This window comes from Callospermophilus lateralis, unplaced genomic scaffold, assembly GCF_048772815.1.
Source record: "Callospermophilus lateralis isolate mCalLat2 unplaced genomic scaffold, mCalLat2.hap1 Scaffold_63, whole genome shotgun sequence".
NCBI lineage: Eukaryota > Metazoa > Chordata > Mammalia > Rodentia > Sciuridae > Callospermophilus > Callospermophilus lateralis.
In genome coordinates this window covers 10,397,032-10,424,494 of record NW_027514713.1, presented here as the reverse complement: position 1 = coordinate 10,424,494, position 27,463 = coordinate 10,397,032, and the positions used below count along the sequence as shown (strand labels likewise).

General features: G+C 35.2%; 1 non-coding gene and 1 pseudogene across 1 annotated transcript; one reads left to right on the top strand and one right to left on the bottom strand.

Annotated features, from left to right (window-relative positions):
• On the bottom strand, nucleotides 1-27,463 carry LOC143389694 (transport and Golgi organization protein 1 homolog; annotated as a pseudogene).
• On the top strand, nucleotides 21,611-21,717 carry LOC143389731 (U6 spliceosomal RNA). Its single transcript, XR_013090161.1, has one exon. It is a non-coding gene; the product is annotated as a U6 spliceosomal RNA (small nuclear RNA).

Genomic DNA, 27,463 nt, shown 5'->3' with positions numbered 1-27,463 from the left:
TTATGGGCCCTGTTTTAAGGCCTGTGAACAGCCCTCACTACTCTGAGAATCGGGTGTAGGTGGAGGTTCATCTTTAAAGCCTGAAGATATTAAGTCTTTTGCAGCAGGTGGTGGCCCATAGTCTTGGGGACCATGAGTTGGAGGTGGTAATGGGGCACCAGGAATGAAGTACTCTCTTGGGCCAAATGAGCCTAAAGGTCTAAATGGTGCAGGTCCTGGAAAAACGTCACGAGGGTCAAAAGGCAAATCCCATTGTCCAGGTGGAACACCTGGTGCATATTCTCTGAAGCCTATTGGTGGACGCATACTAGGACCTGGAAAATAAAAAGGAAGTTATGTAAATACCCAGAAATTTCTGAACTTGGGTGATTTCAAGTATGTTAATATAGACTTTAATTTCTCCCAAGCCTAGAATATCAACTGGTGAACATCCTGACTTGCCAGATGAGGCAAACTGAAATGGAACAAGTTTAGGTTATAGCCTGGCCAACCAGCCATGAAGCAACAAGTTAAGGATTTAAACATGGCTCTACCTAGCTCCAGGCTTATCTTTTTTCTTTCCCTACTATATAATTGCAGAATTATTTCTATCTCACAAGAGCTCCATTTATATTTGGAAGTACTATATTACCATGACAAGATGATAGATTATGAAATAAGAACTTTACTACATCAAAGAAATTTTGATAAAAGGAAATCCCACTATTTATTACTGTATCCATTAAAAATTCATGAAGTATTTCAGCATGGACTTTACACATGCCATCAGAATCAAGGTGCATGCCCTCCTGGAAAAGGCCTTCCACAGCCACCTAATTAAATCAGCAACATTTATTAGGTCACTGTTAAATCCTCCTCTTTAACACTTCCTTCTGACTATTCTCAAGGTAAGGAGGGTTTGACTTTTCCTTTTCTATATTCTATAACCTACTGCTTATGCTTCCATTATGGGTGATTACAAACTTTATGTTATAGGATTTTCATATCTGTGACAAAATTTTAAGTTATGGCATGTGTCTCATCCACCTTTTCATCTATTGCAGTGCACATCAACATATTTTCAACAAACATCTGCAGAAGTAATATTTCTGGCTTTTCTCTATATAGCCCCTTATCCTTGTCTATGAGATAGCTATTGCCTGTCTCAGTATAAGATTATGTAGTATCCCATATGTCCCAAAAAACTGGAGGAAAAGTTAAAATGTACTCAGCTGTATCCTTTCATTGTTAAGACCTGAGATAGCAACAAACTGTTTTAGCAAGCAATAGAAATGAAAGATGAATGTGATTTATAAGTCAATCACTACTGTTCAGATCATCATACCAAATGGTGGAGGAATTGGCCGTGGCCCAAAAGGCCCACTGAGCTGAAATGGTGGTCCATACCAAAAGGGAGGTGGTGGAGGCCATCCCATCGGGGGTTCCATAGGGGGGCCCATGAAGGGTACCCCTGAGAAAGGAGGGGGCCCTTTCATAGCCATATTAACCTGCAATTTAAGATTTGAAAGCAGTTAAAAGTTTTAAAATTCCTATGTATTAAGACAAAGTACCAACACCGATAAAAGCTAAAACCCAAAACAGGCACCTGTCCAGAGAACACCATCAGTGCAACAAAACTCTACCCACCCCTCCTGTGTATTCCCACTGACAGCTTACAGAAGTTAGAAGGATTCCACAAGAGGGAGCAGTTTGTTAGTGATTATATCTGCACAGGAAAGGGAAAGGCAAAAGGACTGGCAGAGGTTATTAATAGAGGTGATTTCTGACCAGTATGTCATGCTGTATTCACTACAACCTATTTCAAAGGGAGTCCCCCCCCTACTCATCACTTCCCTTTCATCACAATAGCTCATTACTTCCATATTAAGAATGAACAGAATAAAATGAAAAATCCATTCTGTACCCATGTAATAACAGCTACTATTCAGAGTATCTTCAGTAAGTCTTTCATAATTATTCAACCTCTGAGATCTTTAAGTAGACTGTCTTGTTTTAAATAAGAGGGAACAAAAGCAAATGGATTATCATAATTTATTGAAGGCCACACTGCATATTAAAGGGTCTCAATCCCAGGTTTGCCTCCAAGCCATGCTTTTCCCACCTCTACTCCTCTATAACAACGGGTCTTTGCTCTCTTTTAAATCTTCTACTACAAAGGGGTTTGGGGGGTCTTATCTAAGCTGCCCTTAGATTGCTCCAGAGATGTATATTCCTGGAATATGTATACACTGGAACTTGAGAAGTATTTTCCAACACAATGCTATATACACAAATTAGGAAGACAAGGCTTTAATATTTACTTTCATTTACTGTACATCATTTGAGATATTGATTTATCATTTCCTATGAGTAGTGAGTGTGAAACTAAACAATTAAAAATTTATTTTATTATACAGCTGCAGAAGACCTACCAGATATAATAGCAATACAGTTACAAGAGAATGCACTTATGTGAACAAATGAGACCATTGCTTGGGACTGGCTCAAGAGGTCATTTCAGATTATCATCGTTGCACTGAAACAGTATTTCACTTTCAGAAAATCTGATACCAATCTAATTCAAATCACTCAAAATAGGGTTTGCACAAATGGAGGAATTCTTAAATAGCATTCTTCCAAACAAAAATAAAAATGATGAATTATATAATTTATAATGAATTTACTTTGCCTTAGAACATTCAACACAAAACACCATATAAAGTTAGAGTGATAACTTTTCACATTCTGTAGTTCATTATAGTTGCACACACTTAAGCCACATTTCCAAGTTAAGGAGAAAAGTAAGCTCAATATTGCATGCAGTTTAAAGCAAACAAGATCAGTGTCATGCTCTGAATATCCTTCCCAGAAATGCACAGAATAAAACCCAATTCAGTTCTCAACCTCTAAGTACTTACTCCAACTGGATGCTCAGTTAAAGAAGTAATGGTAGAAACTGAGGGACCCGGGTCTCAGGTTCTTGGGGAACAGTTTGCTTTTTAAAAAACAAATGGGATAGTAGAAATAGAACACAAAGAAGGATAAAGCAAAGAGCAAGTACTGTAGGAAAGCAACATGTTCCTGCATGACCACGTGATTCACAGTAACTACAGAACTTACCTTGCCCTCATCCGTCACCTTAGCTGGAGAAGAACTTCTGGAGCTGCTGTTCATGTGAGCTGGACCACATCCTGGGTCTGTTAGAGATCAAAGAATGGATTCAGACTTATTCTAACATGAAGAGAATAAAAATCCTGCATCCACAATTACAGATTCTTTGAAATTACTTGGTCTCTTTACCAGAGGCAACGGGTTTCCCAGATGCCTCAGAAGACCATTGAGTACGAGGTAAAGGTCCATCCATTGACCCTTGGGAAAGAAAGATCAGAGCCCTTGTATGTATTTTTCAGAAGAAATAAACCACTGGTGGACAGGTCAGGGTTCAACAATAACTAGAAAGCAACATTAAAAATGGGTTGCCCAGGGGTTGGGGTTGTAGCTCAGTTGTAGAGTGTTTGCCTAGCATGTGTGAGGCACTGGGTTTGATTCTCAGCACCACACCATCTACAATTAAAAATATTTTAAAAAATGGGTTGCCCAATACGTAAATCACAATTTATGAAGAGACTTAAGTAAAATAAAGAACTGCCTTGGGTTGATAGAACAGCAAATTAATACGTACTGGTCCTAAACTTTAAGCTACAGACTTGAAGTATGTGTAAATTGGCTTTTCTTTAGTCTGTATAACCTGACTTCCAATCTTACCAAGACTACAGTCCTATTTAGAATTGGAAATAAGACTCAGTATTTCATATTGGAAATATGTATGCTACATAAAGTTTAAGGCTACTTTTATAATATTTGGAAAAGGAACACCATAGAGATTTAATTTAAAGATAAAGGTTTACACTTCACAGTGTAAAATTTAAAAGAAAAAAACAATACAGGGACCTCCAGGAAAAAAAAATAAATGTTTTCTATTCTAGAACAGATTTTACAGAAAACATTCACTAAGATAAAGTAAGAAATTATCTTCTATATATTGTACAGGCCCAAATTCTATGTTTTCATTAGAATATTCGAAAGGGAAAAAAAACCAAAACCTTGAAGCAGTTTACTATAAAGCAACATGTGAATGCTCACCAAATCCATTTCTAGGCATATCTCTTTGATTAAGAGTAGCAGAAGGAGGTCTCCCAGCTGGCTCTGCTGTCAGTGAAGGGGAACATTCTCCACCACTCATGGGGGATGGACCAAAAGAGCCATTATGGCTCAGTGGACCTAAAGACAACAATGCCATGTTACTACTTTAAGGCAGCCTTCTCCCTGACACCAACCCCCACACCTCCCGCTTTAGCATACCATTCAGATTATTTCATAACCATTACACACAGAAATAAAAAGTAATTTACATACATTCTGCACCAAGAAATAAAATAGCTCCTTTTACAAAGTGCCCCCTACCTCTCCGAGGAGGATTTTGTAAATTTGGTCTCCCCGGCATTGGTTTTACAATCACAGGTTCATCTTGCCACATTGCCATCTTTTGGGTCATTTCCAGTAGTCTTGAATATTGAGAAAGAATGGGCTGAATTATGAAACAGCAATCATAGATAATATCTAGCATAACCTTAAAACACTATAAAACATACAGTAAGATACCAAAAAATCACATACTTCTGTCTCAAATTAGCAGCTTCCCTTTTCTCTTCAGCTATAGCTCTTTCTGCAGAACGAGCTTTGAGCTATTAAAGAGAAAATATTCAAATTCAGTTGCGGTAGGCTATGCAAAAAATAAAGAAAACGGGAAAAAATCTTACCCAATTATCATGAGCTTTCTTCTCATGTATAGCAATCTGAAAAAGACAACACATTAAAAAAATGTTTTTAGGGATTCATTATAATAGCCTATAATTGTCTGTATTAGATATCAAAGAATTCTGCAACTACAGGACAGTATTAATTACTACCTGGTTTTTAAATGAGCGCTCGGTTTTCTGTAATTCTTCTTCCATCTCTTCAATTCTCCGCCTAAGAATTACAACAATTGAATAAAATTTGAAACATTCTGACCATTTTCCCTTTATTCCATCAGCTATACTTTTAAAGACTTTTATCATACATAAGAAAAACATTTCTAAAGTTATACGAATCCAGTGTGATCAAAACTAATACTACAGGCCAGGTGCAATGCCACATGCCAGTAGTCCCAATGATTGGGAAGCTGAGGCAGGAGGATCACAAGTTCGAGGTCAGTCTCAGCAATTAAGTGGGAACCTATGCAACTGAGACCCTGTCTCAAAGTAAAAAAAAGGTCTAAGGATGTAGCTTAGTAGTAAAGCACCAAAAATAAATAAATAAAATAAAAACCTAATACTAATAACTTCTTTATCATTTAATTGCTAGAGATTCTGAATTGATAAATTATAATTTCCTTAACTGTTCATCAGTGTGTTCTCAAGTAATTCTGCTAGAAATATCTTCCTCCTTAAAACTTTTTTTCTTTTTTTCAAATTATATCCATAGAAGATTTCCAAGGTCTATCAAATGCCACACTTTTGTGGGTCTTGATATAACACACAGCAAACTGATTTCTTAAAGAATTACTACAACATACAAAACCCCCAGAACTGTTTGCATTGACCAAGTTCCCTATGGTCATGCCCATTGGGTACAAGTAAATTTTTGTTAACATTTTTCATTTGTTAAGTTGAAATTTATTTTTTCTCCTGTGTGAATTGAATGTGTTCATATCCTCTCGTTATTTATACTTCCATGCTATTTTCTTCTATCTACATAATGTAAAAAAAAAGATTAAAAAGAAAGCTAACACTAATTCATTAGACATTGACACCCTCCTTTAGAAACTGAACTCACTTGTAATTTTTAACTTCCTGTACAGCGGAAACCACCTTTTCATCTGCAGCTGACAGCTGCTGCTCTTTTTCTAGTCTCTCACATTCTTCTTGACTCCGTCTCCTAAAATAAAGCCAGTTATCAAATCAAAAGTTTCTCTTTATGAATATCACTTCCCACAATTCTATAAAATGCTTAGGCACATAAAATAGGAATTCAAACCTGCAATTTCATAAATCAAACTCTGGCGAATCACTTACATTTTCTAACTTCTCCTCTTAATTCTCTACTTACCAGTAAATAAAATAAATGTGAAAACAACATGTGCCCCAAGGGCAAGTCTCCTGTGTGTAAGATAATAAAAACTCACTTTACTTCAATGTGGAAGATCAAGACTGATCAACCTAACATAATTAAACATATTAGGATAAAGTAGGGGATAATTCTTTTCTCGTTTCTGCCATGGGTAGGACACTAAGTATATCTTTGTCATGGAGGAACTCTTTTCTCAATCCAAGACTGGTACCATATAGTCATTCAAAGAAAAAATCTTCTGGAATATGTCTTTTAGCTATGCAATTAACCACAGAACATTTTTCACACTTTAGATATCTATTTCAAAAGAATTGTAAATTAAGCAAAAAGACAAATCTGAGTTTTGATAATGTCTATCAACCAGAAAAAGAAGCCAAACTGACCCACTATCAGAGTATTATCTACTGACAAGTTTTAACTCTGATCATGAAACTCAAGATGTTCATCTACTGACACAAAGGTAGCCACATTTAATGATTTAAAAATACTATTTTCTGCTATCTTTGTACTACTTTAGCCATAGTTCCAATTCAAAAGATAATTAACTTGAAACTTAATTTTCCATAAATCAGAAGAACTACAGTAAAAAAGGATTACTGATACCAAATAGAAAAAGGGGATAATATATTCTTATATAGCTTCTCATTTAATTCTTCAGCAAGTATTTTATGAGTGGCTATAATATACTAGTTACCTTGTAAGATGCTAAAGAATAAAATAGCTCACTGTTTCAGGTATAAATGATGCCTAAAGAAATATAATAATTTTCCCCACTGGCTTAAGAAGGAATATGGAGAAAACTGAATCTTGAAGGACAGAGAGAATTTTGTTTCCAATTATCAAAGAGTTAGTCTGAGAGCACTAAGAACCATCAAAACATCTTTATAAGAATATAAAATTGTGTTTGAAGGGATCCAAGCTAAAAAGTCAGTGAAGATATATGTATGTGGCCAAGATCCATTAGAAAAAGGAATCTCAGAATTACAAGTAAGGCTGGCACTTTAAGGTACTTTTCTCCTATTGAAGATAACACAAAGATATGAGTCTGAACCAAGCCTTCATTAAATTCCTGGGCTTAGAGGAAAAATGAGGCTACCAATAAAGGGACCCTTAATAAAAGCCCTAGCCTTTGAGTTTAGATTAGAAAGTACTGCACACTTAAGTGATGAACAGGCAAAAAAATCCAAAAGGAACAATACTGAAACATTGAAAAGACAAGTCATTTTTGAATTATCTTAATTGGTGACTAAGTTTAAAGTGACAATCTTACTCAAGTAACCTCAACACTTTTCTATAAGAAGATAACTTCGTCTTAGTCCTCAAATTTCATCTATAATTATCACAACAATGTTGGCCAATCAAAACTGACCAGGCACTCCATAAGACAAAATTCTGTGAGAAAAAAATCCCACAGAAAAGGAAACCAGCTAATGGGGTTATCCGCACATGTTTTAAAATCACTGTGCTTTATATAGTCAAAAAAGTAAAGTCAAGATTATGAATTTCAGGGCTGGGAATATAGTTTAGTTGGTAGAGTGCTGCCTTGCATGCACAAGGCTCTGGGTTCAAACCCCAGCACCACAAAAGAGGAAAAAAAAGATTATGAATTTTGTCAAAGGATTAGAAACTATAAAACCAAGAAATAGTTGGGTGTGGTGACCTATCTACAGTCGAAGATACTCAGGAGGCAGAGGCAGAATTATGAGATTAAAGATAGCTTGGAAAGCAGTAAGACCCTAGTCCCTTATGAGAAAGAGCAAGGAGTCTGGGGAGGTAGCTCAATAGTAGAGCACATGGCTCAAGGTCCTGGGTTTGAGCTGTAGTACTGAAATAGGACTGGGGTTGTGGCTCAGTGGTGAAGCACGGGCCCCACATGTGTGGGGCAATGGGATCAGTCCTCAACACCACATAAAATAAATAAAATATTGTGTCGGGCTGGGGATGTGGCTCAAGCGGTAGCGTGCTCGCCTGGCATGCGTGCAGCCCGGGTTCAATCCTCAGCACCCCATACAAACAAAGATGTTGTGTCTGCCAAAAACTAAAAAATAAATATTAAAATTCTCTTTCTCTCTCTCTTAAAAAAATCCTATAAAAAATAAAATATTGTGTCCATCTACAACTAAAATAATATTTTAAACCCTGAATTTTTTAAAATCCTAAACTCAATGAATGATTTTAGCAACAGATTTGGGAAGTAAAATAAATCCTAGCGCTTTTAACACAGGTCAGAAGAAAATATCCAGAAGAAGTAAACCCAGAATGTAGGAGGCAGGGGAAATCAAATTCTAATATGCATTATTATAATCAGAAGAGAGAATGAGGTAAAATCAACATTTAGAAAAAGACTCGAAAATTCAAGAAGTGTTTAATGGTCCAAACAACATAACTGCAAGAGGAAAAGTGGGTGGAGTGGGGAAAACTACACCTAGGCACTTCCCAATACAACTGTTAAAAAAACAGAGAAAGGACTACAGAAACTAGGGGAGGGATAAGACCAAACAACAATGATAATGGACTCCTTAAAGAAAAAATTTAAAACAGATGGTAATTAATTAGATATTTTAAAACTGCTAAAACTAAGTAACAGTCAAAATTCAGTAGCCAAAAGAAAGATCCTTTAAAAATGGAAACTGGTTTTAACTCTAATCATGAAGTTCATGTCAACCTAATACAGATTATAGCAATATTTAGTGAATAAAATACTATTCTCTGTTTATCCTTGTACTACCTTTGATACACTAATCAAATCTATCATTAAAGGACAATGTTCAAATAGAATGAAAATAATTTCAAATAAGAAACCAACAGTGTAGAATGCAGAACTACAGAAACTTTAAATATGTGTATAAATTGAATGAATGTCTTGTGGAGTTCACAGTATATGAAGTACTAACATACAATGCCACAACAGTTATCTGATTCAGGAGCTACTTAAAGCCCATAAAAAAAATAATAAACCTATTAATCTATGTCAGGTTTTTATTAAATCCAGAATATATACCATGGCCTTTAAAATATGAGAAGATGAATAAAATTATAATTATATAATTATAATTCCATTATAATATATGATTACATCAAGCTTATACAGGGGATGAGGAAAATAATTAAAAATATTTAAACTATTAGAAAGATACAAGGAAGAAAAAAAGAACAGGGCATCAAATAGAAAGCAAATTCTTCATAAACCACAGGCACATATTGACATGGACAGACTTATATTTTAGAAAGTCCACTCAAGCAGCTATAGAGAAAACTACTACGAATTTGAAATAAGTTATATACAAATATAAAAAATGGAGAATGAAGACAGATGATCTAGGTTAGAAACAGAAAAGATGACAGAGGCATGAACTAACATAGTACCTGGGGATGAGTAAAAAGAGTACAAACCACAGATGATGACTGAATAAATTTTGGAGGAGTTGAGAAAAATAGTGCTACAATTTAATTGCATTACAAAGAAAATTAATTGCCATTTAGGTCATTCAGATTACTAGTAGGGACAGAGAAAACAAGTGTTCTTTAAAAAAAAAGTGATAAAATGAGAAATGTTTCTTTGAAACAGGCCAAGAATTTAGAACTGGCCTGAACAAAAATTTGAGATTCTAAAAAGGTCACTTGGAGATCACAGAATTTTAGAAAAGTTAATGGAAAGGTTTCAATATTTAATGCATTAATTAGGCAACAGAAGTCAAAATACCTAAAAATAGTTAGGTCTGTAAGAAGGTCTGTCTTTGCTTTACAAGATATATATATATATCTATATCTATATCTATCTATCTATCTATCTATCTATCTATCTATATATATATATATATATATATCTAGATATATATATCTATCTCTATATCTATCTATCTATCTATCTATCTATATATATATATATATATATATATATATATATATACATATACATATACATATATATATGCCAAAGAGTAAAATCAGGTGCAAACAAATAAAATCTGACACAACCTATTTTTAGAGAATTCAAGTATTTTTGTGGATTAAAAACTTCAAATGAACTTTCAAAAAATAACTAGCTCCACACTGAGAAGATTAATATATAAATACATACTACAAACAAGTACTTCTGTAATCATAACTCCTAAGGTCCTTGCCACAGTTCAATTTTGTGTGAACATCTGAGATATTCAAGTACAAAACTTGTACCATCAATAAGTAAATATTATTCCTTTTTGAAGTTTTTATTCTACTAAAACATGTCATTCCAAAATCACTCAGTGTTTTTAAAGGTCCAGAGTTAGAGATACAAGTTCAAAACATTAGAATTACATAACTGATCACAATGAAAGGTAATTAAAATAAATAGGGGGATCATAGAAAGGGTCTAGAACTTTGAGAGGTATTTCCACATCAGTGACTGTTAATACCATTTTACCACTTCCTGCCTTCATATGAATTTGACAATTGATTACGATGTCCTCACAGCCTTAGTTTATGGTTCCAACTACCTCAGGACTCTTAAGATTGACGATGGAAAGAAAAATGCAACTTATAGGAAACAAAACACAAAGGAAAAAAGACAAATCTCTACTTATTACAACTAGAAGAAATTGTAAATAATCTTAAGAAAAGATAAAATTATCTATTAGTTCACACAGTGATAACAATAACAAACAATGAAAATCTTACTTTTGTATTGCCATCTCATCTTTCTGGTAGAGTTCATTTAAAATCTCCACTTTCTGCCTTAGAGTTTTGCATTCCTCTTCCAGTCCAACTTTAGAAGACTGTAGTGAATTGCAGTCACCTTCTTCTAATTTCTTTATTTGGTCTGTAAAGGATAAAACAGCTTATCTCTATATGTGTACAAGGACTTAAGAACTTGTTTGAGGGAGTAGTGCCAAGAAAAGTAAGAAGCATGAAAGCAAGAAGCCATTCTTTATCTTTCCAATAAAATTTTAAGTCTTTCCAACATGGCAATTTCTTCTCAAGAAGAACCCACCTTCTAGATTACATTTTGTGGACATCGAGGCTCTTAGCTTAGGTTGTAAAAGTTTTAGATCCTCTTCAACTACTGATATTGTAGTTTGTGTCTAAAAATTGCAGAAAAGAGAGGTATTCTTAAAAGTGAGGCACAGGAAGAATTCACAGGCACTATGGGACTCTTACAAAGAACTATACCCGAGAGACATCCATCATCTGCTTAATTTGATCTTTGATCTTCTCATTCCGATCACCTAAAAAACAAAAGACTTTAGTTTTTTCTTTCCTTACTTTTAACTCTATATTCTCCTAACTTCCCCAAACTAAATAATGATTGTGTTCAAACACCAGAAGAAAAAAAAATCAATTGAATACCTAAACTGATTAGACTAATGACTTTTAAGAGAATTGCAAGCTTAGATTTAAAAAAAAAACAAGAGAGAGAGGTGAATTTCAGGCTGGGGTTGTGGCTCAGTGGTAGAGTGCTCACCTAGTATGTGTGAGGCACCGAGTTTGATCCTCAGCATAAAAATAAATAAATGTACTGTGTCTGTCTTAAAAACAAAACAAAAAAAGGTGAATTTCTAGTTTGCACAACTAAAATGTTATCTATGCTATTCTTGTAAGATAAAAGCTTTTCTTCTCTCTCAGATCTATCTTCACCTGGACAAGTAAGTGTCTTATTTAGAAAGATTCAATCCTCTATTTTCTCCCTGAATCTACTACCAGGTGTGGTTTGAAATACTTGCTATGTAAGCAATATCCAACTTGGGAGAAAACATCTGGAAATATTTTCCTCATCAGTAAACACTGTTACACTCCCTCTCTCTAGCTTTCTGATAGTCTCTAGCCTCTGTTCTCACAGCCTTAGTTTATGGTTCCAACTACCTCCGGACTCTTAAGACTGACTGTGGACCTTAAAACCACAGAGCCATAGAGATGATGATTATCAAAATCAACTATCATCTGCATAAGTTAAGAAACAAATTTCTCTTACTGTACAATGTTCAATACTCTAAGTATTGTATAGGATATGACTATTGTAGCTTCAGTGTACTTACTAATTTTCAATGGGATAGAAAAAGTCAGTGTTCTTCACATGCCTATTGCTACATTATACCCCAGCAACCCACCTCTGCCAATGCAACAGACATATCTATAGATCCAGTGATATGTGTCTACAACCCTGAAGCTTAAGAAGAAAATCAGCCAGCTGAAAAGTGGCATCTGTATAAATGCTTAATTAAAGACAGGAAAGCAAAAAAAGGATTCAACCTCCCTGAGACTGATCTTACCTGCTACCTCTCCGTTGGTTAATTCATCTGACTCATCTTCTCTATTTTGATCCTCAGATTCAGATTCACATCGTAACCGATTCAACTGTGTGATATAATTAGTCAAAACCTAGAAAAGAAGCAAAAGGTAGGAAGACTCTCGATTTTAATTCAGAAGATTTCAGGAGAATTCATGAGATGAAACATGTATTTGGAGTATAAACTTACATTAATAGTATCATCTTTGTGATTAAGAGCTACAAGTAAATCTTTCTGGGACTTCTCAAATGATTTGATTTGTTCACTGAGTTCAGCATGTGATGTACTCCAGTCTTTGACTTCCTGCTGCAACTGAAAAGTCAAAACACATGAATTCCTGTGGGTTAGGGAGGGGTTTTGCACTGGATACATCAGGACTACAAGACTTAGACAAAGAAATAGAGAACCATACTCCTCTGTGGCCTGCCTCAATCGAGGGGGTTGAGACCTTGGTTAAGGAAGAGGGCCGAGTGGCCCCAACTCTCACAGCTGCAGTAAGAACATCAGAGCTCTCAGGAAGTTGACCCTGTTTATTGCATTCCCCAGAAAATTGCTGCCAATTCAAATAATTTACCTCCAGCAGGAATGGCTGGGCACATATGACTGTCTCCTAAATTTAGATTCCTTATTATGTAATCTTCCCTTGGCCAGTGAATCAGTAACTACTCAAAAGAGGATCATAAAATACTTAATTTTCTGGTTTAAAAAGTTTCATTGAGGCTATGCAAGTAAATAACTGATTGACATTTGTTAAGAAAAGCAATAATCCAAAAATCCAAAACAGATGGAGAACATATATATGCACTCAATTTAGGGAGCATGTTTAAACTTTGCATATCTAGAAAAGGTCCTACATGAATATTCCTTACCTCAGAAACAGATCCAAGAAAGATACAAGATAATGATATTCACTTCTCTAGTTTACATTATGTATGACATCAAATTTTCTTTACCTGCTCTTTCGTCTTCTTAAGTATGGCATTTTCTTTCTGAAGCTGACAGCATTCCAACTTCACCTTCTCTTCACGAAGCTTAGCTTCATTAAAGACAATTTGAAGCTAATGCAAAACACTAGAGTTAGTGAATTAATTCCAAAGAAAAAACAAAGTTATACTTTCCCAAACCAGACATCATATAGTTCTCATTTTTTGCACATTTTAGCACACTTCAAATTTTTGGTCCGCAACAAAACTAAGATGTAGTATTAATATCCCATTATGCCAACTATCCCATTAGCAAGAGTTGGCAGCTTTACCTCTGAAAATTCAGAAGTATTCACTGAAATGACATCTTCAAGCTTCTCTATAGATTTCTTATTTTCCATTATCTGCCAGGTGAAAACAGAACACAAAATATGCATTAGGATTTCAGTAGAAATAGTGATATGTGTGTGTGTGTGTGTGTGTGTGTGTGTGTGTGTACACACATATATATACTAAAAAAGATAAACACAACAAAATATTTGTCAAGCCATCCCATTACATTTCAGGTAAATGCAGGGGATCCAGCTTTGGACTAAGCAAAATATCAAGAACTGAAAGAGATGAGGGAAAATGAAGTCATAAATATTTCATGGCATCCACAACCTTACTGTTTATGAGATAACCAGAAAAAAAGGTCAAAGTATAGAAAATCATAATGCAATAATAAAATGTTTTAAAGCATAGAAAATTAATTAATTACTGTTTCAAATAAACCAGTTCAAATTGGTAATTTTTTTTCTAGTGATAGAGAAAAAAATTTCCCAAGATAATTTTTAAAATTTTCTTATCTGAAGTAAAAAATGATAAAATTTAAGGGAGAATAGACTAATCTCACATACAGAAGAATTCCCAAAAATTTATAAAGATATTCGCTCCTTAAGGAAGTGGACATAACTCCCCAATCTTTGTTTGCAATGCCTGGGATTGAATCCTGGGCCTCATGCATGCTAGGCAAGTGCTCTACCATGAGCTGCATCCTGAGCTCGTAACTCTTCATACTTTAACTGTGGGCTGTGCATGGTAACTTCCAAAGAATATAATATGAAAAGGATTGGAAAGAATTTTTACAGTGAAGAAATCTGATAAATACTACCTCAGCTAGGTGATCAAGCTTACTTGGGGGTAGGATATTTCAGAACACACTCCCTACTATCTTTTGCAACTTTTATGTAATTACAGAAACTTATAGAAATTGAAAATGAAATATGTAAGTAAAATTTTTTTAAGTACAGAAAATTGATTAATTCATTACTCTTTCAAGTAAAAAGTAAACAAATACTGTTCAATTGGACAATAGTTGTTAGTTGATCTGCATGTTTCCAAGAGCAGAGCAAAGCAATATGAAAATTATCCAAGGTTGAGAATAAAAATATTTCCTAGGCCCATAAAAATAATTTGTTGTATCAGTACTTAAAAGTTCCACAAAATGGGCACAGACGTGGGTTCAACTTCCTTGACTCCTAATCTTACTTTAGTTAACAGCTGGACTAATTTCAACTTAACCAATTTTACAAAATATTTCAAAAGCCAAATTAAAGCAACACTTAGCAGCAAAACTCTTACCAAGTCGTGATTCTTAGCATTCTGTTCTCTTTCAGATTCTAACATAACATGAAGACTTTTAGCTCTCTCATCCAGAAATTCTTTAGCTTTTTCAAGAAGCTTTATTTTATCCTGGGAAAAAAGGTGTCAAGATTACTCACTCATTACATTTACTTTTGAGTTTAGAATGTAATTCCCCCCAAAGAAGGGATTTTTACCTTATATTTAGTTGCTTCACCAGAAAGAATCATATTTTGTTTCATGGTTTCTTGGATCTGTTTCTCTGATTCCTTCATCTATGTAAATAAAGCACTCAGAATTAAGATACACAAATTATAGTACTACTATACAAGTTACTTCCAGACAAGTGACCCTTTCCAGAAGAAAGCAGTACTTAATACATATGACTGCTTAGAATTTGGATGATTTGTAGGAAATAATGAAATAAAAATTTTAAAATATGATTTTTAAATTAAAACAGGTAGAAATGATTCAAGCTAGAACCAAGGGAGAAAGAAACAAAAAAATAATTATACCTTCTCTTCATACTTTGAAAATTTCTGTATCAGTTCTTCATCTTCTTTCATGAAATTGATTATCTTTTGGGCAATTTGCTGTTCAGTGACTAAAAGGGGGAAATACACAAGATTATTACAATCACTAAATGAAATTCAATTACTCAATCTACTAAAAGCAAAGACATGCTATATGGTACTATGAGGAAATACTTCTTAGCATAACTATTATGCTTTTAAAAAGCAATCTATGCTTATTAGCAATAAAAGTATAAAATTATTAAAATTTAAGAAAAATATAAGAACAATGATATTTTGCTGGGCACGGTGGTGCACACCTGTAATCCCAGTGGTTCAGGAGGCTGAGCTAGAAGGATACCAAGTTCAAAGCCAGCCTCAGCAAGAGCGAGACACTAAGCAACTAAGTGAGACTTGGTCTCTAAATATAGGGGGTTGGGGATGTGGCTCAGTAGAGTGCCCCAGAGTTCAATCCCAGGTACCCCTCCCATCCAAAATGATATTTCAATTTAAGCTTATTTCACAGATGGGAAATACAGTAAAGTGTTGTAGCTTGATATTCCTCCCTTCTCAAAACACTTTCTTTTCAGAAAATGGAATCATTTAATTCTTTGCAAAGAAAAACGGAAATGAAAGCATACTGATTCACATTACCATTCTTTAAATTATCTACTCAATTACTTAATGCATGATTAAAACATTAGCATAGAAATACTCTTCAAATGTAATACATCTGCATTACATCAACATTCAAAGTTAATCTGCCCCAAATTAAAACTTATCATCTCCCTATCCACAATTTGTTCCTCCTCTTTATCTCCTATCTCAGAGTTGGAACCATCATCATCTACTCAGTTATCCATGCTAGCAACCTAGGAATAGTAAAATTTTCAGGAGGTAAAAAAGTAATAGACATTAAAAGTCACTGTATCTACTTGTAACATACATAAAACACACATCAAACACCAATACAATACAAGTTTAAGAAACCTAAAAATTTACCTTGATATACTCTATCTTTTACCTAGAAGAGAGAAAAAAGATTAAATTTGATGTCAAACATCTGCTCAATAGAAACAGCATTCCTAAAACAACAGTCAGAATCATAACCAAGTGAGAATTTAATAACATTCTGGTTCAGAATAATAAATTTATAGGATTAAAAATAAGTAAAAGTTAACAAGCATTTTAAATTTAATTGGTAGTTATATTTCATAAATAGGCTCTGACATAAAAACACTAAGATATGTACCTTATTTCACAGTAAAGATGTGTGTGTGTATGTGTGTGTGTGTGTGTGTGTACTCAAAATCATTTACTTGAGAATTCTAAATAACCAGGATAAAGTCTAGAAACAATGACTATTCAAAAGGAATCTGAGGAAACGATATTAAGGCATAATCTTTGTACTAAGATATGCCACTTTCACTCACCAGAAAACATCTTAGAACTCCAATTTAAATTTGGCTATTGGCTGAATTTAGAAACTAATAGGCTACATCATCTTATTTCTACAAACCACTAAATATACAGCAAGAAATCTGAAAGGGAAGACTGCTAGAAGAAAATGCACAAGCAACAAGAGAAATGACAATTAACATATTCTGGAAAGGACAAAAACAATCATTTCCTAAAGACAGCAATAAACTGCCTGATAATAAAACCTAAGCAGAAATTTTTTTAAAAACATCACTAAATTTCTTTGTAACTTAGCATATACTTGTCCTTTCAAATGTTATAAATGGTGATGGGATACTCAGATGTGTCCATGGATCATCCATGGGATCTTCGTAATAGGAAATTGCATTCAGAAAACTCCAACACAGAAAGAAATGGCATTTCTTTAATGTCATAGCCTTGCTAACCTTTTACTCAAAATGACAACAGAAGAAAATGGGAAGTAGCATAAAAGCAGTCATCTAAGGAAGAGACTAAAGCTCCAAAGTCAAATGCTGAAACTGAGGAGCAACAGCTAGGAACCAGATCCCACATAACCTAGTGAAAAGAGAAACAGGTACTGGGGTTCTTGAAATGAAAGAAACAAGAGAGAAATATAAAGTGTTTTCATGTTTTTCCCTTCTCTTTATCCTTCTATTTCCTTTTTCCTTTTAGCTGAGAAAAAGTTCAATGAGATTGAACTGTGAAAATTCCTCACAGGAATCCAGGCAAACAATTCTTCTATTTAAGAAGGGAATGCTTTTTAAGAGATTTTACACTCAATTGTACAAGGAGAGGAAACTTATCTTAACAATGATATGTCTGATATAATTAAGAAATCAGAAAAAAGAACACTCAGATTTGAAAAGATTTGTATCCAATGCTTTTGGCCTCTTTAACTGTTAGGCTTTTCATATGCAAAGTCCATTTACCTAAAATAATTTTCTTCCAATTATGTTAAATAACTATGAAACAGAATGACCTACAGTACAAACATATGTATGTATAAGCTTATATATATACGCTTATACATATATGTACACACATACACAGAGATAGACTAATTCTGCTCAGAAAAAAAAGACTTAATGAACAAAACATTTAATGGATTTTTGGATAACACATAATCTATACTTCCAAATAAAAAGGTATTTTCCGAACATATGATCAAATCATAAAATCTGGGAAAAATATATATAAAAGACTGGAAAAATCATCTTATCTCCTTTTTCTCATTTTACTGTATTTCTTTGTAGCATTTCCCCCTGTTTATATGTGTTTATATTAACATACAGTTCATCAACATTTAAATCTTAGTTTCTGCTTTTTTTTCCACTTCACATTTAATTGTGAGCATTTTCTGTACCTCAAAGCTTTGAAATAGATAAATCTGCCTACTATTCCATTAAGCGAACATACAATATCCCCTAAATGAATTATGTTGTGTTAAGTCTTCAATCTAATACACTGTTCCACTGAAAAATATTACCAAAATCTTCAAAGCATAGTTATTTCTTTAATATAGACTACTAGACATATATGCTACATAAAAGGATATTTATCTAACCTATCCCATCTTTTATCCCACTTTTAAGACTTCTGATACGTATGAAACTACTGGTCAGGATGGCTTTAAGAATTACCAGTTCTACCAACTGCACCCACACTAAATTATTTTATAAGGTTAGTTTGACTTAAACCACTAATTTGTGTTTTAGCAACTGAAAAGGAAAAAAGGGGGGGCAGTGACTATATAAAATAATCCTTGTGCTTATGTGCTAAGGTATAAGTAAGTTAATTTACTCACAACAAGAACAGTTCTCCAAAAGAAAATGACAAAGGATACCAATCCAAAGAAAACAGTGAAAACTACAGGCTCCCATGGTAGTCCATAAAAATCAGGCCCAGGTTGATACTCATCAGGCAATATAGTAAACAGCTGAAACAGACAAATTAGAAGAAATGGGAAACCTTAAATTTATAACAAAACAGTCACAAAGAATCATGGCAATTCTAAACCAACCTCCTCGTCAGAAATCCACCTCCTCAATAGTTTCTTCAAGAGAAAGGATACTGACAGTCTCATATTTTTTGTTCACTTGCAGTGTTTTCAAGTATAATGAATCTAAATACTTTTTTAAAAAATTTATTTATGTATCTTTAGTTTCAGGTGGACACATTATTTTGTTTTTATATGGTGCTAAGCATCAAACCCCTAACCCTAACCCTAACCCTGACCATAACCCTAAATCTAACCCTAACCCTAACCCTAACCCTAACCCTGTGCCTCATGCATGCTAGGCAAGCGCTCTACCACTGAACCACAACCCCAGCCTGAATCTAAATACTTTAAATTGAGCATACTTTAAATTTTCCAGTTTGTAACAGGCCCTATATCATCACATTGTCTAACACCTGGCTAGAATCCCTCTGGATCATTCTTTTCTCTTAGATAACCTGGTTTTTATAATTTAAAAAATTCATTTAAGACAAAAACTTAAATATATGAAAGAACTAATTAATTTTATGGCAACAAATAAAAACAATGAAACAATAAAAATATTTCAAGCCCCTTTGGGTATCATTTGATAAGCTAGAAGAATACCTTACTATTCTGAAAAGTGTTTAAATAAAGAAAAGGAATCAAATATTTATCTCCTGCCTTAACTATACAAACCAAATATCTGTGTAAAGAATAATCAATCATAGCCAGGCGCCGTGGCACACACTTGTAATCCCAGTAGCTAGGGAGGCTGAGGAGGGAGGATAGCAAGTTCAAAGTCAGCCTCAGCAAAAGGGAATTGCTAAGCAACTCAGTGAAACACTGTATATAAATAAAATACAAAATAGGGCTGGGGATATGGCTCACTAGCAAATGCCCCTGAGTTTAATTCCCAATACCCCCCCCAAAAAAAAGAATAATCAAGTTTTTATTTGTGTAGGCATCCCATCCTTTAAATGAAGAAAGAAAAATCCAGCAACTCAGACCATTGCTATTTTGCAACCTATAATATATTAGCAAATCTCACCAACGTCACTGTTGACTAGTAGTCAACATCAAAGGAGAGGATATGCATATGTCAATGCAATATTTCCTATTAAGTTTTCATAAGAAAAAGAATTGAACCTAAACCTGACTACGAATTTCCAAGAAATATAAAGCAACAGAGAGAAGCTGAGGTTGTTAGCTCAGCACTTGCCTAGAATGCATGGAGCCCGAAGTTCAATCCCAGCACCACCAAAAAAAAAAGGCAATAGAGAAAACAGGTTAAATTGTTGTACCAGGGGGATGTCATTTATTCACCAAAACTACAATATATCCTAGAAGTCCCACAAACATATTTTTTTCAATATTGTAAAAAGTTACAACAAAAGGAGAAATCAATAGATAGTAACTTATATGAGACTTGTTCTCCCACTGAAAGCAACCAGAAAGTTGGAAAAAAAAAAATATATATATATATATTTTTTTTTTTTTGGTACCAGAGATTGAACTCAGGAGCACTTGATCACTGAGCCACATCCCCAGTCTCAGCCCCATTTTGTATTTTATTTAGAGACAGGGTCTCACTGAGTTACTTAGAACCTCACTTTTACTAAGGCTGGCTTTGAACTCATGATTCTCTCTCAGCTCTCTCTCAGCCTCCCGAGCCACTAGGATATTAAGGCATGTGCCACGATGCCCAGTCAAAATATATTTTTAAAGAGCTATTTTTCAGATAGAAAGCCACAAGGGACATGCAACTGTCACCCCTAAGAGCAGGAGAACAAATAGGTGAGCATTCTACCTTGAGGCACCCTCTAGACCTCAGTTTGGGAAGGGGAACCCAAATGGGGCCTAACAGTCTCACTGAGGAGAAAGAGACCAGAGTTCCAGGAGATTAAGCAGCCAAAAACATGTAGAGAAAACTACCAGAAAGATGGGAGCCACAAAGAAAAAGAGTTCTAGAAATCTACATGGAGGTGGTCTTCAGTTTGGGGCTACATTCTAAGCAGAACCTGTGAGGGCCAAGAACAACTATAAGCTAACCAATCCCACAGTTGGCACTGAGCTGGGAGAAGTCTGGATTCCAGCTAACCAGAGAGAGTTGACATACAAAAACAGTATGGTCAACAAGCTCATGAAGAAGTATTTGATCCAGGCATGATGGCACATGTCTGTAATCCCAGCAGCTCAGAAGGTTGAGGTAGGAGGATCCCAAGTTTGAGGCTGGCAACTTATCAAGAGCCTAAGCAAGTTAGTGAGACCCTATCTCAAAAAAAAAAAAAAGTTCACTCAATATCATTAATTATCAGGAAATAAACTCACAAAGACATACCCACTAGAATGGCCCAAGTGCTAGTGAAGATGAAGTCAAGTGGAAGTCTCCTAAATTGCTGGTGGAAGTATAAAATGATTGTGGTCATTTATTAGCATGGCTTGACAGTATCACATAAGATAAAAACATACATTAAACGTAGGAGGCAATTGCACTCCTAGATATGAGTCCACTTATAGGGGAATATATATGAAATAGTACTGTAGGAAAAATGAATCTATAGTTTAAAAAAAAAGTTATCAGTGGTTGCCTGGAACAGGTGGTGAAGGAACTCACTGGGAAGGATCCCAAGGAAACCCCTTTTCTAGTGAAAAAACTGTTCTATATCTTGATTATGGTAGTTTTTACATGGGTATCTACATTTGTTAAAACTCAAGAGTGTGATTGCTTTGGCAGCACATATACTAAAATTGGGACAACACAGAAAAAATTAGCATGGTCCCTGAGCAAGGATGACACCCACATTTGTGAAGCATTCCATAGTTTTGTGGAAACAACCCTTCAACAGATGAATGGATAAAGAAACTGTGGTACATATACAAAATGAAATGTTAATTATAGCATTAAAAGAGAAAAAAATTATGGCATCTGCGGGTGAATGGGAATATCAGGCTAAGGGAAGTAAGCCAATCCCAAAAACCAAAAGCTGTATGTTCTCTCTGAAAGTGGATGCTGACCCATAATGGGGGTGAGGTGGGTGGCAAGGGGCATAGAAAGAATGGAGGAACTTTGATTGGGCAAAGGGGAGGTAGGACAGGCGAGAGGGCATAGGGATAGGAAAAATGGTGGAATGAGATGAACCTCATTACCCGAGGTACATGTAGGACTACTACACGTGTTGTGTACAACTAGGAAAAGTTTTGTTCCATTTATGTACAATGAATCAAAATGCACTCTGCTATCATGTATAACCAATTAGAACAAATTTTAAAAAAAAAAACTCACTGATATTGGCTATCAAGGAATTACTGTTAAGTTGGGTGATGGCCCGTGGGTTCATTATACTATTCTCTATGCTTTTCTTTAAAGCTTTTCTAATTAAATTTATTATTTAATTAGTACATAGAAATAAACATTATAATTATTGAAGTAGGTAACATGACATTTTGATGCATGTATACACTATGTAACGTTTAAATCAGGTTAAATATATCTACCTCCTCAAACATCATTTATGGTAAAACTTTCACAATCTTTTCTTCTAGTATTCTGAAATGTACAGTATGTTATGATTACCTATAGTCCCCTACTATTCTCTCTGCTCTTATTTGAAAGTTTTCATGATAAAAATACTAAAAATAATTTTTAAATTAAGATATAACTTCAAATATTTAAAGGATTTCTATGTAGAAAAGAATTCAATTTTATAGAGGAAATCATGTGGAGGAAAATTTGCAGTCAATACAAGGATGAACTAGACAACAGAAGAACACATAGCCTTGTAAGAGAGTGACTCCTGCTAGGAAATACTGGTGTACAGGCCTCATAACTACTCGTCAGGGCCACAGTAAAGAAAATTACAGCAATGAGTGAGAAACTAGACTAACAGCCTTCCAAGGTTTCTTCTAACACTAAGATTCTACTAAGATTCCATTGATCAATGAATCTGATTGGTGCACATCTCCCAAACACATCAGAGCCTATTACTCTCCAGTCCTATCAGATATCATACTACTTGTTTAAGATTTTACATTGACTTGTTCATAATTTTTGCATATATTTGTTAAGTCCTTTTCTTAAGGCTTTCAAAAATCACAATCATGCCTTACACCTGTTAGACTCTTTTAGTCCTCGCACAATGTCCTGTACATACTGGGCCATCAAAATGCCTTTTTGAAGGCTCCTTTCAAATCAGTCTCGTAACATTGTGCCTCTTCTTTGCCACTCAAGTCAATGTCTTACCTATCACCGCAAAATCACTGACCATACCTGCACCACATTCGTGTACCCCGACCTAGACCTAGAGGGCTCTGTGCATACCTAAAAATATGAATAAAGAAATCCTTCCCATATCGTGAGGCTGTAAACTTTCCAAGTGATGTTGATTCATTCTGATAATCAAATTATGACTGTGGAAGACTGAGCTTTAATCACTGGAAATATCATTATTCTAACTGCCTGGCTTGTACATACTCCTTACCCAGGTGGCTGCCACCACCATGAACAAACATGGAGCCAACTGAAAAATGATTCATTTCTCCCCATCACATCTTTTCCACCCTGGTGGTCTCTCCTCCCCAGGTATTCATTGTCTTTATACCACCTCTGACTGCCTACATGAGAATTAGGGGGTGCATGGGGGTAAAACCCTACAAAATGCCAGACGTCTCACCAGACAATTTACCTTGTCAAATCATTTAATTCTTATGATTGGAGTAAGCATTATCTACATTTTTCAGATGGGGAATCTGATATTCAAAAGTTTAGTTATTTGCCCAAACTTCTAAATGATAACCTTGGGATTTGAAACCAGATCTACCTGGCTTCAAAATCTATACATTTTACAAGGAAAACAACAACATCACTTTTCTTACACAAGTCTGGAAATAACACAACCTACAGGAAACGACTTCAGTTGAGAAGGATTACTGTCACAATGGCCCTAGGACCATCTTATCCTCCAAGCTCTAAAAGCTTTCTCATTCCTATAATTAAACTCTAAAAGTCCAACATCAACAAATACCATGAGGGGGAGGTAAGTCCTAAAATGCTTAGATAAGCTTCTAGACAGATTAAATGTCTTGTTTGGATCATGATTTTCTTTAGAAAGGTCAGCCTTAAGTGACTCTTTCTAATAAACAGATCTAACCTAATTCCTTTCATTCTTAAAACTTTCTAAGGATCCCCACTATTAATGGTCTAATGCTACTTTGGCTCATGACTTCCTTTAAGATTTGCTGGCCTCTCCAACAGACCATCCCCCTCCAACTTCACATGTTATACAACACCAACTATTCACATTCTCCTGGCCTCCCCAAATATCCTTTTCTTCATGTTTCCATTTCTCTGAACACATTTCTTGTGACTGCCAGCTTCCCCCACCATCCTCCACCCCAGCCTGTCTAATCAACAACAAACCACATGTCACACTCCTGTTTGCCCTTTGCCTGTGCTTCAAACACATCTCAACTACTTTCTGACCTTATTGATCACCCTTCCAACCATAATAAATGCATTTATGGACAATAATGTTCTACCATCAAATAAATACCTCTCTTTCTGCCATTATCTTACTGTGTTTCAAGTGAATGCTATTATCTCCCTGCCAGAATGAAAGGTTCTGAGGGGAAGAACCAAGTTTTTACAGGTGTACAAATGTCCAGCCTTGGTAGACAGCAAATCTTCCTCATATGCTAAACTAAGTAGCCATTAAGCCACACCCCTATGGCTTTTGTTTTAGGAGCTATCTACTCAAAGGGTCAGGAGTCATTTTCATAAAGACATTTTAAGTTCTTCACTTCATGACCAGAAGCCACTTAAAAACTAATAAATAATCAACATTCTAATTGAAGAAACTATGTCAAACTTACCATCTTAGTGAAATAAAGCAAGTATGAATATAACAAGGAAAGCATGTTGTCCAAAAGGGTGGCATCTGCTGGCTCTTCCACCTTTATCTCCTTTAGTTGGTTTTCTGTATCAGCATCATCAACAGGAGTACCTTCTGTTATAAGTAGCTCTAAAATTGAAAGGGGAAATGGCTATTTTATTTTATGCTATAGAATAAGAATTGTCTCTCTTCAGTTTCAATATTCATCGAGTGTTTCACTAAATATATGAATCACAGTGCCTGGAATATATGGCTCTCCTAAAGACAATTAACACAGAGAAAAAAACTTCAAAATCCTAATTAGAGCTGTCAGACCCTTCAATTATAAAATGAACAATCTCCAGTCTACTCTCCACTACTTCCATGGCCATTCAACTGCTATCAGAACAATATTTACTAAAGGAAAATTTTTAAAACCAGAGATATATAGACAGGGTCACATTCAACAAACATGGATTTAGTGCTGGTGAAACTTTGTGTTAAAATTTTTAGGAAAGCTGAAAGAGAGGGAGTCTTGGTTTGCAGATTTACAGGTGGAATGAGCCAAGGCTTAACACAGCATCTGGCACCTGGCAGAGATACTCAACAACTATTAATTGAGTGGACAGATGACAGCTATTTAAAAAGAACACAGTAATACCAAGAGAGACTAAAGGGAATTGGGTACAGACCTGCATTGAGGCACTGTGAATGAGGTAGAATTCCAGTTAGACCTGAGAGCTTGTGGGGGTGGAATTTCAGTATGAGTTACATGAGCCTGGGGTACGTTTGATTAAACAGCTAGGAGTCCAACATGCAGTTATTAAGAAGTTGGACCAGTTGGGCTGGGGATGTGGCTCAAGCGGTAGTGCACTCGTCTGGCCGTGCGGCCAGGGTTCGATCCTCAGCACCACATAAAAAAAAAAAGTTCTGTCCGCCGCTAACTAAAAAATAAATATTAAAACTAACTCTCTCTCTCTCTCTCTCTCTCTCCCTCTCTCTAAAAAAAAGGAAGTTGGACCAGTTGCCTCTAAGGTCTTTCTCAACCCTGAGATTCCATTCACTACTATTTTTTTAAGCTTTTGACTAATTTTTAAAGTTTTTTTTTTAGTTTTTGATGGACCTTTATTTTATTTATTTGTATGCAGTGCTGAGAATCAAACCCAGTGCCTCGCATGTTACACAAGCACTCTACCACTGAGCTACAACCCCAGGCCCTCCATTCACTATTGGTCTATGAATTTGACTGCTGGTGAAGTCTGCCCATTGGCTCAGCATCTCAGCACCTGAGACACATTAAATGACATTTGGAAAGATTTTACCTATAAAGGTGATTGACATCATTTTGTGGTGGAACCTAAAAGGCCAGGGAAATAATTCATGCTTAATTTTGTAAGCCAAGTTTTCCCTAATCTTGAAAGTTTTGGAGCATGAAAATAACAAATCTTAATGGTGCGTGATTCATTTTCAGAACCTTATGGAGTTAAAGACAGTTCAGAAGTTAGTAGTGTTCATATATGAATAAAATGTCTTCTGGAAAATGGGAGAACTGATATGTTATTCCTTCTCAAATTAACTGAATCCTCCCTGCTATGAGTTCTCCTACACTGTGTGTGTGCAGATGGGGGCGGGGTCAGGATCAGTGCTGCTAAGCCCTGCACTGGTGCAGGATAATGCTATAGCTATGCTTACAGACCAGAACCTTTAAAAACACAAAATACAGTAATTATGGCTTCACAGCACCATACTGGATGGATAAAATAAAACAATTAGTCATCATCTAATTTACTGATAAAATGAGAGTGAGCAACACAAAAGTAGAATGCTATTGATGCCATTATTGGGGATTTTTTTGAAAAATTGTTTCTCATCTCCCACTGGATACTGTTCACTATGATGAAGTATTCATAAGTGTCAGTCTAAAATGGATTGCAGTTCTGTACTGCTTCCTGTAAGTATATAGTATAAAGATCTGGACGATTGACTGCATTTGAAAAAGTTTAATTACCATGTCCAGGAAGCAAGTCAAAACAGGACTTGAGGTATATTACATTCCATTTAGAAGAAAAGGGAAAAAACACAGAATTTATGAGACTATGAACAGTGATTCTCAAGCTAACTTGTACCATGCCAGACTTTCCTGGAAGGCCTGCTAAACACAGATTGTGGGTCCCACCCGCAGAGTTTCTGGTGCTGTTGGTCTGGTTGAAAATTATAGTTTTAGAGCATAAGGCCTTTGAAGAATAATATTTTAGTTGTAAATGGTTTACACAAGCTAGTCATAGCTAAACACTTGCTTTTAGGTGAGTTACAGTCTCTGGCCTATTTTTGATTTCTAGTCATCTTTATTCTTGATTTTCTCTCACTTAAGAGATTTTTTTTTGAACTCACATGTACCTATATTACTCTCTGCTCTATTTTGTACCTTTGGCAACAAATATCCTTGAAAGCCTTCATTATGATAATGCCTCTACTTTGTAGAGAAAAATTGGCAAGCTTTACCTGGGTCTACATTCTCAGTATTTGGAATCTGAGACACTTCTAAGACACCCATGTCCTCAGTCACAGGTTGACTCAAGAGGCTGGGCTCTTCAGGATGGTTCATATTTAAATGATGACTCAGGAGGCGAGGCTCTTCATGAAGATTTCTATTAAGATGATTTGTGTTCTCTTTAGGAAAATCATCTTCATGGGGTGGCTGCAT